The sequence below is a fragment of the Bufo gargarizans genome, chromosome 2 (genome assembly GCF_014858855.1).
Source record: "Bufo gargarizans isolate SCDJY-AF-19 chromosome 2, ASM1485885v1, whole genome shotgun sequence".
Taxonomy (NCBI): Eukaryota; Metazoa; Chordata; class Amphibia; order Anura; family Bufonidae; genus Bufo; species Bufo gargarizans.
The window spans coordinates 172329671-172346537 of NC_058081.1; the positions used below are offsets into that span (position 1 = coordinate 172329671).

General features: G+C 41.1%; 1 protein-coding gene across 1 annotated transcript in view; it reads left to right on the forward strand.

Moving 5' to 3' along the window:
- LIPC (lipase C, hepatic type) overlaps positions 1-16867 on the forward strand; it is a 202396-nt gene that overhangs the window by 113469 nt on the left and 72060 nt on the right. The window lies entirely within an intron of this gene.

Consider the following 16867-nt stretch of genomic DNA (forward strand, 5'->3'; position numbering starts at 1 on the left):
ATACTTTGGTTCACAAGGGAGATAAGCGGTTGCCAGAGATGTCTGGCAGTAACTTGGTCTTTATTCCCCATTGAGTATACATGCATGCTCAGCCAAGCTAAACATATATGTGTATGTGGGAGTTGGGAAGAATGGCCGTCTGATGAATCAGCGTTCTACCAAAATATATTGAAGGTGTATTGGCACCTTTCGCTACTGGAGAGATAGGCAAACATGGTGCCCACTCGCACGTGCAGAGGGCATCATGGCCGGCAGGTCGTTACTGTTTCAAACAGCAGAGACCTGAGGCTAACTACCGTGACCAGCAATGATGCCGATCACGGTAATTAAAGCCTTTAGATGCCGTGATCAAGTGAGATTACAGCATCTAAATGCGCAAAAACCCTGCGGCTAATGGCAATGCCAATAATTGGTTTGAATGTCCCAGCCCCAGGCAATTGCACCCCATTTGGAATTTTTTTACCGCTTCCCACTACATTGCATGCCATAATTAATGGTGGCATTAGAAAGTACAAGTTGTCCCACAAAAAATAAGCCCTCATACAGCTATGTGAACAGAAATATAAAAAAGTTATGGCTCAAGGAAGATAGAGAAGAAAAATGAAAATGCAAAAAAGATAAAACCTCAGGTATCCTAAGGGTTAAAGGACCTCTAATCCTCAAAAAAATAAAGAAAAATGAATACATGTATAAGTGTGCATCTGTTGGACTGCAAGGCTGTCAGCAAGCTGCATAAGAGAGCTCCTGTCTCCACCATCTTCGGCTAGAGACCAAGTGGATGCACTAGCATATAGTAGGAGGACATACAGTGATGCTTGAAAGTTTGTGAAAACTTCAGATATTTGACCTAAAACTACATCAGATTTTTAAAAGTAGATAACCAGATCAAACAAATGAGTCAAAAATATTACACTTTGGTCATTTGTTTATTGAGGAAAATTATCCAATACCCCATGTCTGTTAGCGACAAAACCTTTGCTTTCAGTATCTGGTGTGACCCCCTTGTGTAGCAATAACTGCAACAAAACCACTTCAACACTGCGGTTTGTGGGTCTCCTCCCGTGAAACACTCACTTCAGGTCCTTCCACAATATTTCAATTGGATTAAAGGGAACCTGTCATCAACTTTATGCTGACCGTACTGAGGGCAGTATAAAGTAGTGACAGAAATGCTGCTTTCAGCAGTGTGTCACACATGAGCTAAAAGTAAGTGGTTGCTGAGAACCAGCATCATAATCATTGCAGCCCGGGCCTTGAAAAGAGTCAAATCTACCTGAGAAGAGTCATGGTTATTCATAATCTCCTGCTCTCCCTGCTGATGATTGGCAGTTCTCTCCTAGAAAGAAAGGGAGAAAACTAGGTAAAAAACCAGCAGGTGGGCAGGGAAAGCAGGAATTCATGTGTGAGCGGTGTACCGGGGTGGGCTCCCCAGGATACAGCGAAGTCACAGACAAGAAAAGCGACACTGACACCAGCTTTATATGCAAAAACAGAAACTTTACTTTAACAATAGCAATAACATAACAATACAAGTATGCACAGACTAAGTTATCCCCCAGGCCCACAGTCACAGTCCCTGTCCGAGGGACAGGCCTAGCCCGATGGCACAGACAGCAGAGCCTGCAAGTCATGCTGTGCCACTACAGAGGACCCCCCTTAGCCGGTGGCAGACGCAGCAGAGCCTGCAAGTCAATTACTTTACTGCAGTCAAGTACAGTAAGGCCTAGGAAACAATATAACCCTAACTATCTAAATAAAGCGAGGCCTAGGCTAGTCTCTGTTACTTCAGGTGCCACACAATATATTACAATCAGTAACCAGGTGTACTGACCTGCGTCCATTCTGGGCCCGAGGATGCCGCTTACCTGGGATGGCGACCAACCTCTCAGCAACCGTGCGGCATTTCTTGATAATAAGGCTTCTGTCCACACACTATAAATGGTCTTCCTGGGACAATCTCTCTTTCAAAATGCTGGATCCAGTAAGGGGACAACAGCTACTCTCCTTCCTCTGCGTGTCCATACACTCCCGGACATCCGCAAGCCAGGATGGAATCGGATTCAGTATTTTACAGAACAATCCTTCCCTCATGTCAGATTAGCTCAGACTTCCTGGTTTTCAGAAGCAGCTTGCATGAGTCATCATCTGCTTTGCATATGCAGATCCCAGAGTGTGCTGACTGTAGCTGCAAAACAGTGGCCTCTAGTGCCCGGAATGCCAAATGACAGCTCCAATACAATCTAGGCATAAACATTATGCAGGCAGAGCTTTTCCACAATCTCACACATGAATAACCATGACTCTTCTCAGGTAGACTCTTTTTAAGGCCTGTGCTGCAATGATTATGATGCTGGTTCTTTGCAACCACTTACTTTTAGCTGATGTGTGAGACACCGCTGAAATCAGCTTTTATGTTACTTCTTTATACTGCCCTTAGTACGGTCAGCATAAAGTTGATGACAGGTTCCCTTTAAGGTCAGGGCTTTGACTTGGCGATTTCAAAACCTTTTTATTTTTCTTTAACCTCTTACTTATCACTGCACAACTAAATACAGTAAGCTCTTAACTGCAAACCTACATATAAAAGTGTCTGGTTACATTGCGATCTGCCGGCGCCCCATGGTTGTGCAGATTGCTATGACCACATTAGACAGCTGCGGTCACAGTAAGGATCCTGGAGACCAGGCAAAGTGTTCACCCTGCGTGACATCACTGTCTACAGTGACCCATCGCACTGTAAAGTGAAAAAGCCAGCGGAGAGAGCTATTCTTGATGTGAGAGTGCCACCTGCTGGCTGTGAAATTAATGATGAGCTGCAGCCTGTAAATTAACCCCTTCCTACCAGTCTGGGCAAATTCACTTTTTTTATATACTTTTTTTTAAATTAAGAAATTAAAATAAATAAAAAGAATAATAAAAATGTATTTACAAAGTTAAAAAAAAGGAAAATAAATACAAAAAATAAAAGTTACAGCTTTAGTTACTAGTTTTAGCAATAGTATAGTAGAATATGTACACACATATTTTTCCACCCTTTTTTGTTCATTAAAAAATATAAATAAAAAATATGTATTAGTTTTAGCAATAGTATAGGGGACTTTGTGTGTGTAAAATATACAAACATATGCACATTGTTTTTCCTTTTTATTTTCTTTAAAAAATGTTTTAAATGTTTTGACATATTGAAACAGAAAAAAATAAGAAAGGAAAAAATATAAATGTTTTCATAATTTTCACAGTTTTTCCTAAAATAGGTGTGCTATCGATAGGTGTGATACACAAAGGGGTGCAATATACTTATAATATACTTTTATATTGAGTCAAAAACACATGGATCTATATAGTGATCACTTGGAAGTCAGGGGCCTAGGGGCTTACTAGGGCCATTTTTATATAGGGTAAGGTTCCGGACGGGGTCGCTCTTATCAGGGCTGGTGGTCTGTGGTTAGTCTATCCGGGCCTGAATAGCACCCCCCTGTAGGGCAATATCAGGGACAGTTCTTTGCCCACCCTGTCCTTCAATACTACATAATCATCTAGCCCAGGGATAGATGTTTTTTGCTTTCCATTCAGGATTCATGGAGGTGCATTGGAACACTCCGGATTGTGGTAGGACATATGGTTTCTGATTTAGTGCCGCCGAGCACTTGTTATTGCCTACCACATCTATGCTTTTTGCTTAACTTTAATAATTACATTTATTTTAATTTTGAGGGATATCTTTTAGGGTCCATTCACACGTCCGCAAAATGGTTCCGCATCCATTCCGCAATTTTGCGGAATGGGTGCAGACCCATACATTTTCAATGGTGCCGGAATGTGCTGTCCGCATGAGCATTTGCAGATCCGCACTTCCGCATCCGTGCTTCCGTTTCCGACAAAAAATAGAACATGTCCTATTCTTGTCCGCAATTGTGGACAAGATTAGGCATTTTCTATTATAGTGCCGGCGATGTGCGGTCCACAAATTGCGGGATGCACATTGCCAGTGTCCGTGTTTTGCGGATCCGCAGAACACTTACGGACGCGTGAATGGACCCTTAGGCCTCATTCAGACGGCCGTATGCTGTAGGCAAAAATGCGGGTCCATTTTTGGGCGGACAGTTCAGCATGTCCGTAAAAAAACTAATAGCATTCAGTATTTTTGCGGATCAATAGACTTCAATATGGCCATGTTCTGATTTTCACAGACAAGTATAGGATATGTTTAATTTGTTTTGCGGAACCGTGGAATAGAAAAGGGCCCCATAGAAGTGAATGGGTCAGCATCTAATCCACAAAAAAACGGATCCGCATTTTTGTGGATAGCATACGGCCGTCTGAATGAACCCTTAATAGTAAAATTATTAAAGGTTACGTTTTATCTTTATGTATATTCTAATGGATTGCCTTCCTTGTACAATGTTATAATATACTTTCTAACATAGAAAGTATATTATAGTGCATTTGTATTGTGCGGCAGTTGTGTGCGGTTCTGCTGTGATACCGCAGGTATATAGAGGGACAAGCGTTATTGGAACAAATAATTTCTACTGGTGTGATATACCAGTTGCCCCACCAAAAAGGTGATTGAAGCAGGGGTGGTAAATACCAATAATATACTTTCTTTTTTTTTTGTAAATTCTTTATTTAAGTTTTCATTTTCATTTTCATTTTCATTTCCAAGTATCAAGGATCAGTGCAGTCATAAAACAGAGAGTGAACTGAGATCACAGAGTAGAATGAAATTATAACAAATGACAACTGTTAAGCAAAGAGGCAGAGTACCCAACGGGTTACTACACCGGCATATGTGGAACAATTTGAATAATCTGGGTCACAGACAGACAAATAATGGAAATGAGAAAAAAGAAAAGAAAAAGAACAAGGGGGGGAAAGGATGAAATAATTAAAGAAAGGGAAAAGGGGAGGGGGGAGGGGGAAGGGAAGAGGGAATATACTTTCTATATATTGTATTTTGGTAGCGCAACAGGGCACATTTAAGAGAATTTCCCTTTAAGACGCATAAAAATGTCCCCTGATTAAGACACATTTTTTTTGTTCGAATTTTTGTCATTGATCCCCCTCTAGTATGTCACTGTCCATGTTGTGGGACTATTTGTGAACTTCTACTAAGTATTTGGTGGCTGCAAATATGAGCTGAAGGTTTTTCAGGTTCGCCTGCCATTAAAGTGAATGGAGCCCACCACAAACTTTCGGTTCGCGAACATTTGATCGTCCTTGCCGATGTTCGTCCATCACTACTCATGAACATTAACATTAGCTAATGTGAGAAAGGCCTTTAGTTGATCAGAGGTTATATGTGGTTCCTTTGTCATCTCACGGACTATTACATGTATGGTTCTTGGAATGTTCTTTGTTGGCCGACCACAATGGTCTTGAATTTCCTACATTTGTATACTATCTGTCTGAGTGTGGATTGGTGGGGTCCAAACTGTTTAGAGGTGGTTTTTCAAGCTTTTCCAGCCTGATGAGCAGTAACAACCTTTTTTTTTTTAGGTCTTCAGAAATCTCTTTTGAATCTAATTTCACCTTCAAATTATCTGATAATCCTAAAGGTTTGCATATGTTTGCAACTTACATGTGATATTGGATCATTTTCCTCAATAAAACATAACTTTTAATATAACATGATAAAAATCCTGAATACACCCGCATAGAATAACAAACATAAATGTTACGGCATACAAGGGAATGCTCCAAACTCCGGACGGAACCTCACGAATAGCTTCTAGCAGACAAATAGGAAACGCACCCAAGTGGATTACACTCCTGGCAATCAGTCTCTAACAGCATACAGTGAATCTCCCCAAGAACAAGACGAGGCTAAGATTTGAGGGTAAAGCATTGGACAGCCAGAGCTGTGTGTTTATTGTTCTTATATAACATTGTTACACACTAGTACCACCCACAGGGTTTTGTAAAAACAACCAATAAACACGTACAATACAGTAAAACACTCCCACACAAAATCCTCCCCTCTGCCTGTGATACAATTACCTTAACACAATGGGTTGATGTAATTATCACAGGCGGGAGAATACACAATGTCTTCTGTCCTGGAGACAACTGATGAGCAATTCAATTATCTCTCAGGACAAAGGGAAATCGCCAATACACACATGGAGACAATAGGACAGACATTACTACTCAAATATACAATGTCCCAACCATTACAGTAAACATAGACATTTAACATATCCCCAGATGGCTTGGATCTGAGCGCTCAATATATCCAAACAGCGCTCAGATGCCACAAACACAGTAAAATCGCCATGGGGTTTAAGTTTAGCATGGGCTGATGAGAGGGCCCATAATCCTGGGGCAAGAGGCTGGTAACCAGGCTTCTCCACCACCCAGTGTCAAGGTTGGTTTCGCCACAATAAAGTATAATGTAAGCCCACAATTAAAGTGTAGCCAGATACAAAAGCAGATACTGAGGCAGTTCTTGGGCACATAATAATAGTGTGGACCATGTGGGTTTACTCACGGTTCCTGTGGTTTGTTCTGATGGCACGCTCACTAGTTTTTGCTTATTTTGTCATTCCTGTTAATTGTATGTCCCTCTGCTCTATTTAATATACATTTGTGAACCTGTTTACTTATCTGACCTAAATTGGCCATTTATCTACGACTAAATCATAGATGTGATAGCATCATTTTCCTCACCTTGGGTTTACTTATCTTCCCCTTATTTACCCCAGTCATGATTCTATTATGGCAACCTTTTTCTTATATTTGTGGGCACTCTGGCATATTCACCTTCCTGTCTCCAGTTATATCTAAGCAAGATCTGGTTCCCACATGTGGAACGCAGGTGATATAACATCTAGATCTAGCTTGCGCTCCACTTCGTATCTGACGGTGCGTGCCACCGACTGGATATGGTTTTCTTCTACAGGTAATAGTATTATTTCCGGCAGCAGCGCTTTATCTAACGTGCTGAATGAGACATCCCATATTCCCTCTTACAACATATCTTTAGCGGTAAGTTCAGCGCAGCATTTGGGCATCTATCATTCTATTTCAGTATTATTTCTCCACACACCAGCACATTATGTTTACCTATGGAATGCATTTGCGCTCCATAAAACTGAAAGTTAGGTGGAGTCACAAACCCCGTCCAGCAGGATACGCCCCCACGAGCGGAAGCACCATTTTCAAACATCCCAGGTATATATGGGGCCAGTTTTAAACATGTTAGTGCACCTAACTCATCCTGGTTGCCACCATCTACACCTTATCTGTTGTACTTTTGTCCCCAGATGAACCGATGATTATCTTCAATGGGGAAACGCGTCAGGACAAATTATTTAAAGTTTTTTGGGGCATTACCAGGGTCACTCAGGGTTAAGCCACAGATAAGTGGGGTCACCGCTTTTAGGATAGCCTAAAAGGGACACCCAGGTACAGTTCATCTCTTGACTTGAACATCTAATGAGTTGACTTTAACCAGTGGGTGTGCCATCAGAACAAACCACAGGAACCGTGAGTAAACCCACATGGTCCACACTATTATTATGTGCCCAAGAAGTGCCTCAGTATCTGCTTTTGTATCTGGCAACACTTTTATTGTGGGCTTACTTTATACTTTATGTTTGTTATTCTATGCGGGGATATTCAGGATTTTTATCATGTTATATTAAAAATTATGTTTTAGAGGTTTATTTCCATGTAACTAAATTGATTATCCCTCTTCACCCACTACACTGCAGATATCTCCATCAACTCCCAAGGCTGCCACCTACAGAAGTTCTCTTATGACTCTGCCATAGTCAGCCTTATCACAGGTGAGGACGACTCAGAGTACACATAGGGGACACAGGAGTTTGTGGACTGGTGTCAGCAGAACCAGCTCCAGATCAACGCGGGCAAAACCAAGGAGCTGGTGGTGGATTTCTGCAGACACAGGCCCCCTGCTTTGGTTCCGGTGAACATACAGGGGACGGACATTGAGGTGGTGGACTCTTATAAGTACCTGGGTGTCCACCTAATCAACAAACTGGGCTGGAGCCATAACACTGATGCTCTTTTCAAAAAGGGTCAGAGCAGACTCTATCTGTTGAGGAGACTGAGGTCCTTTGGAGTGCAAGGGACGCTCCTAAAGACATTCTTTGACTCAGTGGTGGTATCAGCCATATTCTATGGTGTGGTTTGTTGGGGGAGCAGCTTATCTGTGGCTGAGAAACAGAGATTAGATAAGTTCATTAAGAAGGCCAGCTCTGTCCTAGGTTGTCCCCTTGATCCAGTGCAGGAGGTGGGTGACAGAAGAACTCAAAATTAACATCACTTTTAGACAATGTCTCCCACCCCATGTACAAAGCTGTTGTGGAGCTGGAGAGCTCCTTCAGTGACAGACTGCTGCATCATAGGTGCATGAAGGAACGTTATCGTAGGTCCTTTCTCCCAGCAGCGGTTAAGATTTATAGCCACCACTGTTCCCAGAAACCCAGTAGTGAATTTTTTAAAGTAAATTCTGTGTTATGTTTTTCTTGTATTTGTACTCTTTAATTTCTAATTACTCTTATTTTTGCTCCTGTTGTGAATGTGATTGCTGCTGTTATGCCAAAATTTCCCCACTGAGGGACAAATAAGTGATTTTCTTCTTCTTCTTCTCTTCTAATATTTTTCACTCATTTGTTTGATTTAGTTATCCTTATCTACTTTAAAGATGTGTCTGAAAATCTGATGTAGTTTTAGGTCAAATTTAGTCAAAAGTATAGAAAATTTTGAAGGGTTCACAGAATTTCAAGCACTACTGTAGATAGAGTATGTTTAAGGGTGCTTAAAGGAATGCAACCAAACTGATAAAAAAAAAACATTGAGATACTTTTTTGGCCAATGAAAGAAAAGTCTTATGTCTTAGGCTACTTTCACACTAGCGTTCGGGCGGATCCGTTCTGAACGGATCCGCTCATAATAATGCAGACGGAGGCTCCGTTCAGTACGGATCCGTCTGCATTATTTTTAGCATAGAACAGCTAAGTGTGAAAATAGCCTAGTACGGATCCGTCCAGACTTTCAATGTAAAGTCAATGGGGGACGGATCCGCTTGAAGATTGAGCCACATTGTGGCATCTTCAAACGGATCCGTCCCCATTGACTTACATTGAAAGTCTGGACGGATCCGCACGGATCCGCACGGCCAGGCGGACACCCGAACGCTGCAAGCAGCGTTCAGCTGTCCGCCTGTCCGTGCGGAGGCGAGCGGAGCGGAGGCTGAACGCCGCCAGACTGATGCAGTCTGAGCGGATCCGCCTCCATTCAGACTGCATCAGGGCTGGACGGCTGCGTTCGGGTCCGCTCGTGAGCTCCTTCAAACGGAGCTCACGAGCGGACCAGCGAACGCTAGTGTGAAAGCAGCCTTATTCACACAGTCAGTGTTCGGTCAGTGATTTCCATCAATGATTTTGAGCCAAAACTAGGTGAGGCTCTTAACAAACTACTGTTATGACTGATGGTATAAAATATTTGTTACAAGGCAGGAGTGCTTCAATGGAAAAATACTGTAATTTTCATAATTATTATGTATTTTATTAACAACTAGATCAGTTGAGTCATTTTCAAATCTGTGTTACACCAGTGTCAAGGAAACATTTATTTTTTCATCCTTAAAAACCATACAGAAATGTAGTTTTAAAGAGGCCTGGCCTTGGTACCACAACAGTCCAGTAGAAGTAATACCTATTGAAACAGGGTTCAAATGATTGGATTTGTTTTGCTATCCACATACTAAATTCTGGCTCAATAAGACACACTTTTTCAATTCAGGATTTAGGTGCATAAATGGGCACTGTGACCTGACGCCTTGCTGCTCTCTAAATCTCCCAAGTGGTGGCACTGTCCAGAGCAGAAGAGAGTTGTTTTATTTATTTTATGTCTGATCTGAGGTCTGAGGAGGATTGGGGGTCTGATTTGGTGGTCTAATCTGTGGTCTGATGAAGATTGGGGGTCTGATTTGAAGGTCTGATAAAGATTGGGGGTATGATTTAGGGGTCTGATGTGAGGTCTGATGAGGATTTGGGGTCTGATGAAGATTAGGGTTCTGATGTGAGGTCTAATGAAGATTGAAGTCGGATGATAATTGGTGTCTGATCTGAATCTGATGATAATTAGGGTTCTGATGAACATTGGGGTTAGATGTATGGTCTGATGAAGATTGGGCATCTGATTTGGGGGTCTGATCTGATGAAATATATATATATATATAGATATATACATTTTCTCCTCTAAAACTTAGTTTTAATGTCAGGTGTGTCTTATAGAGCAAAAAATACAGTCATTCTCATAGAACTATACATTTAAAGAGGACCTTTCACCGGTCCTGACATGATCATCTAACTAGCTAGCTGTGTAGGGCATATTGAAGTCATGTTACAGTGCTTACTATGTTTCCTATGCGCTGCTCCATTTGCCTGCCAGGCTTCCCCCCGTATTGGTTTCCCATCTGGTATGTGATGTTCTCCGCTGCAATTGGGCAGCTCACAGCCAGGGAGAAGGAGACGGAGAAGGAGACGCCCCCCTGAGAAGCAGGTCCTTTTTTAAGGTCTAGTTTAGTGGAATGATGCATATTATTAGCCAGTGACAATTTTACATGAACTAATATGCATTAATGATAGAATTAGTTTGAAAATAATATAAAAGTTTAAAGGGGTTCTGCACTTTTATTTAACTGATGATCTATCCTCTGGATAGATCATCAGCTTCTGATCGGCGGGGGTCCGACACCCGGGACCCCCGCCGATCAGCTGTTTGAGAAGGCAGCGGCGCTCCAGCAGCGCTGCAGCCTTCTCACTGTTTACCGCCAGGCCGCCCGCCCACTGACGTCACGACTTGTATCAACTAGAGTGGGCGCGGCTAAGCTCCATTCAAGTGAACAGAGCTTAGCCGCGCCCACTCTAGTTGATACAAGTCGTGACGTCAGTGGGCGGGCGGCCCGGCGGTAAATAGTGAGAAGGCAGCGGCGCTGCTGGAGCGCCGCTGCCTTCTCAAACAGCTGATCGGCGGGGGTCCCGGGTGTCGGACCCCCGCCGATCAGAAGCTGATGATCTATCCAGAGGATAGATCATCAGTTAAATGAAGGTGCAGAACCCCTTTAATGAAAAGTCAAGGAAATATGTAAAAATTATTATTATTATTGCTGAAGATTAATTCATCTCTCTAGTTGTCAATCACTGCTCTAGTGTCCTGTCATTCATGTAATTTACAATAATATCTTGTCACTAAAGCAGATGGGCTGAGGCCTTGGCAGAGGAAGAGTTTTGCAATAAGTTAAAAACCAATGATCAAACCTCATCTTGTTATACAATGCATTCAGAAAGTCTTCAGTCCCTATCCATTTTTCACATTTTGTTACGTTGATGCCTTGTGCTAAACTAAGTAAAAAGTTTTCCCCATCATTCTGCACCCAATACTCCATAATGTCAAAGTGAAAACAGAATGTTCAAAATCTTAGCTAATTTATTGAAAAGGAAAAACTAAAATCTTGCATTGACAGAAGTATTCAGACCCTTTACTCAGGACTCAGTTGTAGCCCCTTTGGTAGCGATTACAGCCTCCAGACTTCTCTCTGGCACAAAGTTTACACACCTGGATTTGGGGATTTTCTGACTTTCTTATGCTGCCCTAAGCACTGTAGTGCCATGTTCCCCCCTCTCATTGATGTCCATACATTTTACAGCTGTGCATAGCCATGGCTCGTGCTGCTAAGCCCAGCCCACGTTCAATAAAAGTGGGTGTCTAACCCTCTAACCTATTGACAGTGGCATCTCGGGGTTAAATGACTGGCATCAGTGTCATCACCCATCCCGGTCACTATCAGCGGGTGCCTGCTGTATTATACAGTAGGAATACGCCATGTATGGAGCAAGCTCAGCAAGCACATACATACGTTAATATGCATTAACCCCTTCCCGAACAGCGCTCTAATAGTGCGGCGAAGCAGGACGTGACTTGCCGCCCAGCGCCTTACTATTACGGCGGGCTGATCGGGTGGGTGCACAAAAAATGAGCCCCTACCTAAGACAATCGCCCCCAAAAAAAAAAATATATGGCTCTCAGACTATTGAGACACTAAAACATGATTTTTTTTGTTTCAAAAATGCTTTTATTGTGTTAAGTGTAAAATGTAAAAAATAAATAAAAAATTGACGCGTCCGTAACAACCTGCTCTATAAAAATATTACATGACCTAACCCCTCAGGTGAACACCGTGAAAAAAAAAAAAAACTCCATTGACTATGCACTAAAATATGATTTTTTTTTGTTTCAAAAATGATATCATTGTGTAAAACTTACATAAATAAAAAAAGTTGACATATTAGGTATTGCCACATCCGTAACAACTTGCTCTATAAAAATATCACATGAACTAACCCCTCAGGTGAACACCGTAAAAAAATAAAAATAAAAAGTGTGTCAAAAAAGCCATTTTTGTCACCATACATCACAAAAAGTGTAATAGCAAGCGATCAAAAAGTCATACGCACCCTAAAATAGTACCAATAAAACCATCATCTCATACTGAAAAAATGAACCCCTACATAAGACATTCATCCAAAAATGTTTTACAAATATGGCTTTCAGAATATGGAGACACTATAAATCCTTTTTTTCAAAAATGTTTTATTATGTAAAACTGAAACAAACAATCAAAAATAATTGGTATTGTCACATCCATAACAAACTGCTCTATAAAAATATCACATGATCTAACCTGTCAGATGTACATTTGAAATAATAAAAACGGTGCCAAAACAGCTATTTTTTGTTACCTTGCCTCATAAAAAGTAGAGCAACCAAAAATCATATGTACCCTAAAATAGTACCAACAAAACTGCCACCTTATCCCGTAGTTTCCAAAATGGGGTCTTTTTTTGAGTTTCTACTCTAAGGGTGCATCAGGGGGTCTTCAAATGAATCAAGTGACATCCCAGCTTAAAATTATCCCAGTGAAATCTGCTTTCCAAAAACCATATGGCGCTCCTTTCCTTCAGAGCAATGCCCGTATGTGTGCCCGTACAGCAGTTTACGACCACATATGAGGTGTTTCTGTAAACTACAGAATCAGGGCAATAAATATTGTGTTTGGCTGTTAACCCTTGCTTTGTTAGTGGAAAAAAATTGATTAAAATGGAAAATATGCCCAAAAAGTTAAATTCTGAAATGTAATCTCCATTTTTCATTAATTCTTGTGGTATACATGTGGTAATAACTTTTAAACGCTTTTACTTATCCAGGTCATTCTAAAATTGTTTTCTCGTCACATATTGTACCTCATGACAGTGGTATCATTGAGTCTAAATATTTCATTTTTATGTATAAATAAATAAGTATCAAATTTACCAAAAATTTGGAAAAATTTGCAACTTTCCAAATTTCTATTTCTCTGCTTTTAAAACAGATAGTGATACCTCCTAAAATTGTTATTACTTTGCATTCCCCATATGTCTACCTCATGTTTGGATCATTTTGTGAATGCCATTTTATTTTTGGGGGACGTTAGAAGGCTTAGGCCCCTTTCACACGGGCGAGTTTTCCGTGCGGGTGCGATCCGTGCGGCGAACGTATGGCACCCGCACTAAATCCTGACCCATTCATTTCTATGGGGCTGTGCACATGAACGTTGTTTTTAACGCATCACTTGTGCGTTCAGTTGAAATCGCAGCATGCTCTATATTGTCCGATTTTGACGTGACACAGGCCCCATAGAAGTGAATGGGGTGTGTGAAAATCGGATGGCATCCGCAAGCAAGTACGGATGCCGTGCGATTTGCACAAACGGTTGCTAGGAGACGATCGGGATGGAGACCCGATCATTATTATTTTCCCTTATAACATGGTTATAAGGGAAAATAATAGCATTCTGAATACAGAATGCATAGTAAACCAGCGCTAGAGGGGTTAAAAAAATAAAAATCACATGGTATGTCACATGATCTTTTCCCATGGTGATTCACCATGGTAAAAGACCATGTGATGACCGGAGTGACGTCATCGAAGGTCATCACCGGTATTTAATGGAGCAGCTCACCCCAGGTCCTGTTCATCAGCAGAGGAGACACAAGGAGATGCCAGCTTCGCGATCAAGTGGACTAAGGTGAGTAAAATTTTTTTTTATTTTTTTTAACCCCTCTAGCGCTGGTTTAATATGCATTCTGTATTCAGAATGCTATTATTTTCCCTTATAACCATGTTATAAGGGAAAATAATACAATCTTCAGAACATCAATCCCAAGCCCAAAAATCGCGCATTTTCCCGCAACGCACCCGGCTCTTATCTGGGCAAAAAAACTGAGTCCCGTGTGAAAGAGGCCTTAGACGTTCAGAAGCAAATCTTGAAATTTTTCTGAAAATTTCCAAAACCCACTTTGTAAGGACCAGTTCAGGTCTGAAGTCACTTTGGGAGGCTTACATATTAGAAACCACCCAAAAATTACCCCATTTTAGAAACTACACCCCAGGTTTTTTTACACCATGTCCCATTTGAAGCCACCCTGATGCACCCCTAGAGTAGAAACTCCTGAAAAGTGACCCCATTTTAGAAACTACACCCCTCAAGGTATTCAAAACTGATTTTACAAACTTTGTTAACCCTTTAGGTGTTCCACAAGAATTAATTGAAAATGGATATGAAATTTCAGAATTTCACTTTTTTGGAAGATTTTCCATTTTAATAATTTTTTTCCGCTAACAAAGCCATGACTAACAGCCAAACTAAACTCAATATTTATTGCCATGATTCTTTACTTTACATAAACACCCCATATGTGGTCAAAAACTGCTGTATGGCCACACGGCAGGGCGCAGAAGGAAAGGAATGCCATATGGTTTTTGGAGGGCTTAATTCACTGGGATAATTTTAACTTGCCATGTCACATTAGAAGACCCCCTAATGCACCCCTAGAGTAGAAACTACAAAAAAGTGACCCCATTTTGGAAACTACGGGATAGGGTGGCAGTTTTGTTGGTACTATTTTAGGGTACAAGGTAACAAAACAATTGCTGTTTTGCCACGGTTTTTATTTTTTGCTATTTACAATGTTCATCTGACAGGTTAGATCATGAGCTATTTTTATAGAGCAGGTTGTTACGGACGCGACAATACCAAATATGACTTTTTGTTGTTGTTTGTTTCAGTTTTACAAAATGAAGGCTTTTTTTTAAAAAAAAGGATTTTTTTAGTGTCTCCATATTCTGAAAGCCATATTTATGTTTATTTTTTGGGCGAATGTCTTTTATAGGGGCTTATTTTTTTTTACGGTATGATTAGTATAAGTTTGGGGTGCATATGACTTTTTGATCGCTTGCTATTACACTTTTTGTGATATAAGGTGCCATAAGTGGCTTTTTGACACTGTTTTTATTTTAATTTTTTACGGTGTTCACCTGAGGAGTTAAATCATGTGATATTTTTATAGAGAAGGTTGCTACGGAAGCGGCGATACCTAATATGTATACTTTATTTATTTATTTTAGTTTTATACACTAATATCATTTTTTAAACAAAAAAAAATCATGATTTAGTTTCACCATAGTCTGAGAGCCCTTTTTTTTTTTTTTTTTTTTGGGTGATTCTCTTCGGTAGGGTATGATTTTTGCGGGATGAGATGACGGTTTGAATGGTACAATTTTGGGGTGTGTATGACTTTCTGATCGCTTGCTATTATAATTTTTGTGATGTAAGGTGACAAAAAAATGGCTTTTTTTACACCGTATTTTTTTTTACAGTGTTCACCTGAGGTCATGTGGTATTTTTTATAGAGCAGGTTTTTACGGACGCGGTGATATGTAATATTTATACTTTTTTTTTACATTTAGCAAAATAAATGCATTTTTGAAACAAAAAAATCATGTTTTAGTGTCTCCATAGTCTGAGAGCCATAGTTTTTTTATTTTTTGGGCGATTGTGCTATGTAGGGGCTATTTTTTGCGGGATGAGGTGACTGTTAGATTGGTACTATTTTTGGGGGAATACGCCTTTTTGATCGCTTGGTGTGGCACTTTTAGTGATGTAAGGTGACAAAAATGGCTTTTTTTGCACAGTTTTTATTTTTTATGGTGTCTATCGGACGGAGTGGATCATGTGATATATTTATAGAGCCGGTCGTTACGGACGCGGCGATACCTAATATGTGCTGTTTTTCTTTTCTTTATTTCTTTTTTATTATAAAATCAGGGGAAAGGGGCTTTTTTTTACTTGAAACTATATTTTTTATTCAAAACACTCATTTAAACTTTTTTTAAAAAAATTTCTGTACCACATCTGTATTGTAATGCATTGCCTGTTCGTGTACTACAGTGAGTAGTACACAAACAGGTTGCCTAGAAGACCCAGCCTGAGGCTGGATTTCCTGGGCACCTGTAGAAGGCAGGTCCCGTGCCGAGCAAGGCATTGGGCAGCCTCTGCATGGCATCGGGCTGCCTTGTCACACATCGGTTGCCCGCCACAGCAGCGCGGGGACTCGATGCGCTGCTTCACCCGCCGCAAACTACTGCTATGTCACGGTCAGCACTGACCGTGGCATAGAAGGAGTCAATCCGCCAGCATCGCTGTAAACAGCAGGGGTCCGGCTATCAGGCACTGCCGGACTCCTGCAGTGATTGGGCACGCACCGCTCCGGTGCCTGCCTGATCATCCCACCGTGCATGTACGACGGAATTCATTCTGGCAATGCATCCCCCGCTGTACATGCACAGAAGTTTGCGTTAAGGGGTTAACTGCCACAGCCATATGTTGTGTTAGAAGCAATGACAGTTACACGGAAGAGAGCTGCAGCAGAAAGGACAAGCCCCTGAGCAGCCAGGCTGAAGATAATCTAGCAAAGCAATTGGAACAGTGAATGTGGAGATCTCTGGATCCATGTAA